The sequence below is a fragment of the Bos indicus genome, chromosome 6 (genome assembly GCF_029378745.1).
Source record: "Bos indicus isolate NIAB-ARS_2022 breed Sahiwal x Tharparkar chromosome 6, NIAB-ARS_B.indTharparkar_mat_pri_1.0, whole genome shotgun sequence".
NCBI classification, from domain to species: Eukaryota; Metazoa; Chordata; class Mammalia; order Artiodactyla; family Bovidae; genus Bos; species Bos indicus.
This window is the reverse complement of record NC_091765.1, coordinates 42,359,672-42,368,176: the sequence shown is the minus strand read 5'-3', so window position 1 is coordinate 42,368,176 and position 8,505 is coordinate 42,359,672. Positions and strand designations below refer to the sequence as shown.

At 37.6% G+C, this 8,505-nt stretch overlaps 1 pseudogene; it reads right to left on the bottom strand.

Annotated features, from left to right (window-relative positions):
* Positions 1-7,636: 7,636 nt before the first annotated feature.
* Positions 7,637-8,273, bottom strand: LOC109560133 (large ribosomal subunit protein uL1 pseudogene; annotated as a pseudogene).
* Between the last annotated feature and the right edge of the window lie 232 nt (positions 8,274-8,505).

The following is an 8,505-nucleotide window of genomic DNA, read 5'->3' as shown; positions in this document are numbered from 1 at the left end:
CCCTCAGAAGAAATGGAGTGGCCATCATGGTCAACAAAAGAGTCCGAAATGCAGTACTTGGATGCAATCTCAAAAACGACAGAATGATCTCTGTTCGTTTCCAAGGCAAACCATTCAATATCACAGTAATCCAAGTCTATGCCCCAACCAGTAACGCTGAAGAAGCTGAAGTTGAATGGTTCTATGAAGACCTATAAGACCTTTTAGAACTAACACCCAAAAAAGATGTCCTTTTCATTATAGCGGACTGAAATTATAGGGGACTTGGACTTTGAATGGATCTGTTATCCATGAATTGGTCTCTCGGAAACATTGATTCATTGAATTGTGGAAGATCTTTCAAATGTTGATACATTCATTGTACAATACAAAAAAAAAAATACATTCGTTAATATAACCAATTTCATCAGGAAATATTGCAACATGATCAAACTTATGCATGCTTAGTTGCTCAGTCGTGTTTGATTCTTTGTGACCATATGGACCGTAGTCTGCCAGGCTCCTCTGTCCATGGGATTCTCTGAGGAAGAATACTGCAGTGAGTTGCCATTTCTTCCTCCAGAACAAATTTATGATGTTAGGTAAAAGTTTCAAATATTCTGATTTTCTTTTGAAAGCTCAAGTTTTATCTTTGCAACAATGGTTGACAATTGTTTTCTTTCAAGTAATAGAATCACTTCATTCATTTTAAAACAATACCTGCCAGATACTAAAAAGTCTGAATAATCATAGTTTGTAATCTGTCAGTTATTATTTGCAAAGAAGAATGTGTTCTGTGTTATTTTATAAAAATAAAAAAGCAGATACATCAGCTTGCTACTCAAATAACCACACAGATACTTTTCATGGAGATAATTGTTCTACTTCTGTAGACAGAAGTATTAATGCCTATTTCTCCCTTTGTCAAATGAAAGATTAGAAAGATATTTGCTTAATGATCAGGATTTCATAATATTAAAAATGTCAACTACTTCTGCAGGAACATTCTTAAAGAAACTTGCCCCACCCTTCTTTTCTTTTTTCTTCCTGTGAGTATGTATCAGTGAAGAATAGAGTTACTGGCCAATAGTTTGGTGACTTGTCCTTAATTTCTGCTAAGTAATAAAGTTTTACTCACCGTTGTGTTTGCACCATTTGTAAAAATGCTGATGCGGTGTAAGAGGTAAATGATTTTCACCTCATGAATTCCTTGAGAGTCTTAGGGGCTCCTAGAAGTCTCATAGACCGCATTTTGAGACCCAGTGCTTTGCACATATATATCCAATGTAACCACTGAACTGACTGGCTACTTGTCTCTGCATCTGGGAATATCTCCACTAAAAATGCTCCTTTTTTTCAAATAAACTTATCTACAAAACAAAAATAGAGTTACAGGTGTAGAAAACAGACTTATGATTACCAGGAGGTAAGGTGGGGGGAGGGATAAATTGGGAGATTGGGATTGAGATATACACAGTAGTATATATTGGCTTGGCCAAAATGTTCATTTGGGGGTTTCCATTAGATGCTATGGAGAAAACCAGATGAACCTTCTGGCCAACCCAATATATAAAATAGATAACTAATAATGACCTACTAAATAGGGAACTCTACTTAATACACTATAATGGCCTATATGGGGAAATAATCTAAAAAAAAAAGAGTGGATATATATGTATAACTCAGTTTGCTGTACTGAAACTAACACAACATTGTAAATCAACTATGCCTCAATAAAAATTTTTTTAAGTGTTCCCAGGTATAGATCCTCAAAATTATGCAAAAATAAATATCAACTGATTTTAAAAAATCTCAAAATAATGCAAAAATAAATGTCAACTGATAAAAAAACATCTTTCTCTCACTTCTGCCTTCTTGAATGTAGTTATATCCTCCCCAGGGCATGATGCATTGGCTGACCCTCAAAATAGATGTGGTCACTCCCAATCTGAGTCTTGACACTGTTTTGAACATGTGTTATAATTTAATGTCTCATAGGCTGTAGTTGTGCCATCACTTTTGTACTCAGAACGTTTTAAAAAGAGGATGCTGTGTGCTCTTTATCTTTGAAAATTACTTGGTGCCTGAGAAATAGTTCTGGACATGTTGTATGCCCCACATAAATATTTGTATGTTGAAATGAATTAAAATGAATGAAGTGTGATTTCGCTAAAACTCATGAAATTATCTCCAGGGGATTAGATTAATTTTGCACACCTGTATTTGCTTTAAGATAGTTACTTTTATCATTTACCCTACAAAATAGAATTAGGATGATTAAAAAAGATTTAATCCAAGCTTGATGGTTTTGGCAGAGACTGAATATTCATTCCTTCACTTACTCCTTCATTATTCCTTCACTAAGTTTATGTCTTTTCCTGTTGGGAATAGTGTATATTTTTAAAGTACTTTTCTTAATTGGAGTATAGTTGCCTTACAATGTTGCTATTTTCTGCTGTACAACAACATGAATTAACTACATGTGTACCTATATATCCCCTCTTGCTTAAGTTTAGTTTTTAAACAGAGATTTATTTAGCACTTACTATGTGGTAGACATGAAAAATGCAATGGGGAATAAAACACAGAGCCTCATCCAAAGGACTTGCATTCATTCAGAAACTGTACTATAATCCCTTACCAAGTGTAAGTATTTCTCTAGTTATTTGCTGAAGGGAGTTCCTGCTGTTATAAAGTATATATAGTGTAATTCAAGGGACACGTAAATCAATGAATCAAAATACAATGTGTTAGACACTATTACTGAAACAGGAATAATAGACAATGACAGTTCTGAAAGGGAGCATATAATTCTATCTGGAGAGGTAAATGAAAGCATCACCATTGAGGTAACATTTGAACTACATTTCAATGACAGGTGAAGAGGGAGACAAGGATAATTCTTGTAGAAACTAATGATAGAAAAATGGAATCTTGACAGATATTATTATATTCATGGGATGAGTAAAGTCCATATGGCCAGCACCAGGGAATATGTGGAAGAAATGAAGTAGGAATATAATTTGGTTTTAGATTGTTCAAGGCCAAGTTAGTCATACTAAGGAGTTTGAATTTTATGTAAGAGCATCATGCAAACTTTTAAGAATAATATTGATGTGAATATCTCTGCTCTTTTTGGTAGATCAATCTGATGACCAAGTGGAAATAGTGAATGTGGGTCGATAATGCAGACAGAAGGCTCCTTAAAGCAACATGGCACAGTTTTAAGTCAGATACAGTGAAAACTGGAACTGACATATTACCAGCAAAGAATGAAGAGAAAGAGGCAGATTTGAGAGACATTTATGACACATATAGAATTGATGTGACTTGGAAATTATTTGGATTGTGAGATAGAGGTAAAAGTGAAGGATAACACAAATATTTGTACATTGGGAAATTAGAAAAATGGAGGTGCTATTAATGAAGATCAAAAATATAAGAAGTGGAATTGGTTAGCAAGATGGGGAGAAAATGTCCATTTGAGATAGAAGCTGAACCTTAGAAACAAATAGTCCTGTGTCCCAACCCTAGCGGGTCAGACTTTGATGTATGATATTTTTATTTAATCTATAAAATGGAAATGCTCATTTTGTCCTTACCCAAAGAGAAGTCTGGCTTTTGTTTCTATCTCTGGAAGGTAACTGCTAAACCTTCAGCTCTCAATAGGGGTGTTGTTCACGGTGGCCCCCTTGAACCACATCTAATAGTGCATCTTAAGGTGACTCATGGTCAGTTCTAAATGAGGTGGATAAACCTGGAGCCTATCATACAGAGGGAAGTAAGTTAGAAAGGGAAAGACAAATACTGTATAGTAATGAATATATATGGAATCTAGAAAGATGGTACCGACTCTCCTACATACAGAGCAGCAAAGGAGACACAGATGTAAAGAACAGACTTTTGGACTCAGTAGGAGGAGGAGAGGGTGGGATGATTTGAGAGAATAGCACTAAAACATATACATTACCATATGTAAAATAGATGACCAGTGCAAGTTTGATGCATGAAGCAGGGCACCCAAAGCTGGTGCTCTGTGACAACCCAGAGGGAAGAGGTGGGGAGGGAGGTGCGGGGGGTGGTTCAGGATGTTCAGGATGGAGGGGACACATGTATACCTATGGCTGATTCATACTGATGTATGGCAAAAACCATCAGAATATTGTAATTATCATCCAATTAAAAAATTACAAAGGTGACTCATGATAGACCCCCTTGGACCACTTGGTATATCAGTCAATCAACCATTCCAAGGTAATGAGACCCCAATAAAAATTCTCAAAAGTGAAGCTCAGGTGATCTTCTCAGATTGACAATATTTCATGCATCTGGTCAAACATGATTGTTAGCAGGGTAAAGCATCTTGAGGATGCTGGGGGGTATAGAAACCCTCTGAGACCCCACTCTATGGCCCTCTTCCTTTGACTGATTCTAGTTGACATCCTTTTTTTTTTTTTTTTCTGTGATAGTTCATATCTGTGACTATAATAGCTCTCAGTGAATTCTGTGAGGCTTCCTAGGTGACCATTAAACCTGAGGTTGATTTTGGGAAACTCCTGAACTTGCAGCTGGCATCAGAAATGAGGGTAGTTTTTATATGAAATCCTTCTTCTAACTTTGTGTTTGGATCCTAACTCCTCATAGTTGAGGTCAGAAGTTTTGGGCAGACCTGGCAGTCAGAAAGCTGTATCCTTAACCTCATAACTGGCGTAACTCCAGGCACTAGCAGACTTGTGAAGATTAACTCATATAATCCACAAATGTTTGCACAAACTATAGGGCAGTCATGGTATGTTGCACTGGAGATAAAGCAATGAAGCAGCCTGTGCCCTCATGGAGCATAGAACCCAGATCAAGTGATGTCAGATATATGTGAGGGACTGAATGTTTGTATCCCTCCAAAATTCATATGTTGAAATCCTAATCCAAAATATGATGATATGAGGAGGTGGGGCCTTTAGGAGGTAATTAGGTCATGAGGATAGAGCCATCATGAATGGAACTCAGAGAACGCTCTCAATCCATTCTGCCGTGGGAGGATACCACAACATAGCAGTCTGCAGTCCAGAAGAAGGCCCTCACCAAAACTCAACTGTACTGGCACCCTGATCTCAACTTCCAGCCACCAGACTGTGAGAAACAAATTTCTGTTATATTTAACCAAACTAGCCTGTGGTACTTTGTTATAGCAAACTCAGTTCAGTCACTCAGTAATGTCTGACTCTTTGTGACCCATGGACTGCCAGGCTTACCTGTTCATCACCAACTACTGAAGCTTGGTCAAACTCATCAAGCTGGTGATACTACCCAACCATCTCATCCTCCGTTGTCCCCTTTTCCTCCTGCCTTCAATCTTGCCCAGCATCAGGGTTTTTTCCAATGAGTCAGTTCGCATCAGGTGGCCAAAGTATTGGAGTTTCAGCGTCAGCATCAGTCCTTCCAATGAATATTCAGGACTGATTTCCTGTAGGATGGACTGGTTAGATCTCCTTGCAGTCCAAGGGGCTCTCAGGAGTTTTCTCCAACACCACAGTTCAAAAGCATCAATTCTTCAGCGCTCATATAAATACTAGTGTCATCATCATCTAGATGGCGTTTTGAATTCATGAATATAATGAATTCATATCGAAAGGATTTTTAGGCAGAGCTCTTGACTCAAGAAACAAAAGGTCTCTTCAAGCTCAAGGGAAAACAAAAGACCCTAGAAGAGAAGAAGCGGATTGTTCCATACCTCCTTCTCACCTATAATTGACAGTCTGTGGCTGAAATACATGATCTGAAGTCATCCAAATAACAATTTATTCCCAAGCAGATACATAACAGAAACCCAAAAATGATGCTTCATTAAAGTATTTAAAGCCAACAGGAGAAACACATGTACCAAGAAAACTCACCACCAAAAGCTAATATGAAGTTATATCTTATTTTTCTAATAAATTATAGCATCACTAGAATAGAATATGTTGCAAGTACAAATACTTCCTTGGCCCCAGGGATCTTGGGAGTGAATATAAACTCTGTTTTTTAACATTCATAATGGGCATGTTGGGACTTTCTAGTGGCTCAGATGGTAAAGAATCCAACTGCAATGAAGGAGACTGGGGTTCGATTCCTGGGTAGGGAAGATCTCTTGGAGAAGGGAGTGGCTTCCCACTCCAGTATTCTTGTCTGGAGAATTCCATGGACAGAGAAGCCTGGCAGGCTACAGTTCACGGGGTCACAAAGAGTTGGACACAACTGAGAAACTAACACATTTACTACTTTCACTTTCAAGGGGCATGTTAGCAAAAACACATTTTCTGAATGTCAAATGAGCTTTTCTGCTTTGAAGCACGTTTCTGATCAGTTTATAAATGGCATGCACAAAAATAAAGTATTAGATGTTTCATGCCCAAACACAGTACAATAAAAGGTAAGCCTAGAGAAAGGAAATCATGGGCAAAACTTCAGGTGAAATTGATTTTTGCAGATGACTTGTGACTGGGAAGAAATTTAAATTTGTTAATTTAAACCAACCATGTTGTTCACTCTGGTTTCCTAGCACCCATATTGCAAAATCTTATAATAGGCCTTCAGATGTCCTTATGCAATGGAGAGAGCTAGAAAGATTTTATTTCTTTGGATAACAAAGCATGTTCTCCAAGTGACTGCTGTGGAAAATTGACTAGAGCATCTATACTTGGTCTTGCTCTTTCCTCCTTGTCTTCATTTGTTTCTCTATTATTAAATAATATTTTAGCCCCAGTCAACAAATTGATTCAAGTATGAAAACACTCTCAGATTTTGTCTTATGTAAAAAAACAAAGCACCTCTTCAAAACTTACGCTTTAGAAAAGAAATTGCTGGAGAACAATACTGGGACAATCTATAAATAAGTAGATGAAACATCTTTGTCATTCCAATGGTATTGGAAAAGGTAATAATAACATATTTTTGAAAAGACTGTGCAATGAAGACTAACTATATCTTCAGCAAACTAAAGCATTATATATGCTAATAAAGACAAAAACACTTAGCATTTCCCATTGTATTCAGCTGTCTCAGTCAGCCCAAACATTATAATGAGTACAGGAAGAGTGTAGTGAAATGAAGTTCTCTGTTTTGTTTTATGCCTACTACTAAACTTTTCAATTACAGAAATTGTCTTTGTAAGGTTTTCTCTACTGTGTAAACTTATATATCTCAATGCACAGATTGGCTCTATTGAAATTGGACTGGATGATAAAAAGTAGGAAAATATTTAAAAATGCAGAGTATCATTATATTAATATATTTGTTCAAGAAACACTTATAACAGGGGATTGTATTAAATTCTACATTAGGAAGACAATTCAAAAGTGGAGACCTTAAGTACCATAGGGTCAAATCCTTACTAGGAGGTGAGTTCTCGTGGCCTGATTTCATGCCCATAGTTGGAGAACTAGAATCAAAAGTTGCTCAAAATAACAGTAGCTGCAGCTTGAATAGGTACAGCTCACCACATTGCCAACTTGTATCTTACAGAATTGCTTTTTAGTTTTATTTAAAATATTGTAATATCAAAAGTTCATGTTTTTATTCACATTTAAAACTTTTAAACAATATCATTTTAAGGGATTTTTTTGTTTGTTTGTTTTGTTTTTTTGAGTATAGTTGAGTATGGTTTATTAAGCTGTGTTTAGTACAGATGCTGGGGCTTGCCCATGGTGCTCTTAATGTACAAGGCCCTAATGTTCTGACAGTTTTTGTGAGCAACGACATCAGGAGGTTTACAGCTAAGTGCAGGTTGTACACAAACTCATCATCTGTCATCGTCACATGGCCAACAGCCATTGCCAGACACAGCACCTTCTTCATCTGGAACTTGATCATGGACTTCATCAATTTTGGCCACCATGTTCTCACTGTGGGTCAGCAAGGAAGGCAACTTGTCAGTCTTATTCAGGCCTGGGCCTAGGATTCATGGGATCTGCTTGATCAGAGACTCAGAAGCCAAAAAGGCATATTTCTTGGCAAACTTCTTGACCAGTTTCTTGTTCTTATCGAGTTTCTTCAGCACCTCAGTGTCTGTGTGGGGGATATCCACAGCCTTGGCCTCATCACAGTGCTGCTGGTACCCCAAGACACATACTGAGACCTTGGGGTGGGGAGTGGACTTAAGCCTGATGGTGCCCGAGAAGCATTTGTCCTTCTGAGGGTCATAGTTCTTCTGGCTGATCCATTATCTCCAAAATCTTCCACCATTTATGCTGATTCCTGTGCAGGACTTCCTGCCATGCCTCATAGAGGGTGTTGCGGGAGACTTTGCTGCTCATGGTTCCTCACACTGCAATAACCGGAAAAGAGCATTTTAAGATTCTTTTATCAGAGTAAGATTCTTTTTTCACACACATCCCTATCCATACCCACATATACCCATAAACAATAGTTTATATGTTTTTGTGGGATATTTTTTGTGAAAGTGTGTTAGTTGCTCAGTTGTGTCCAACTCTTTGTGACCCCATGGACTGTAACCCACCAGGCTCCTCTGTCCATGGGGATTTTCCA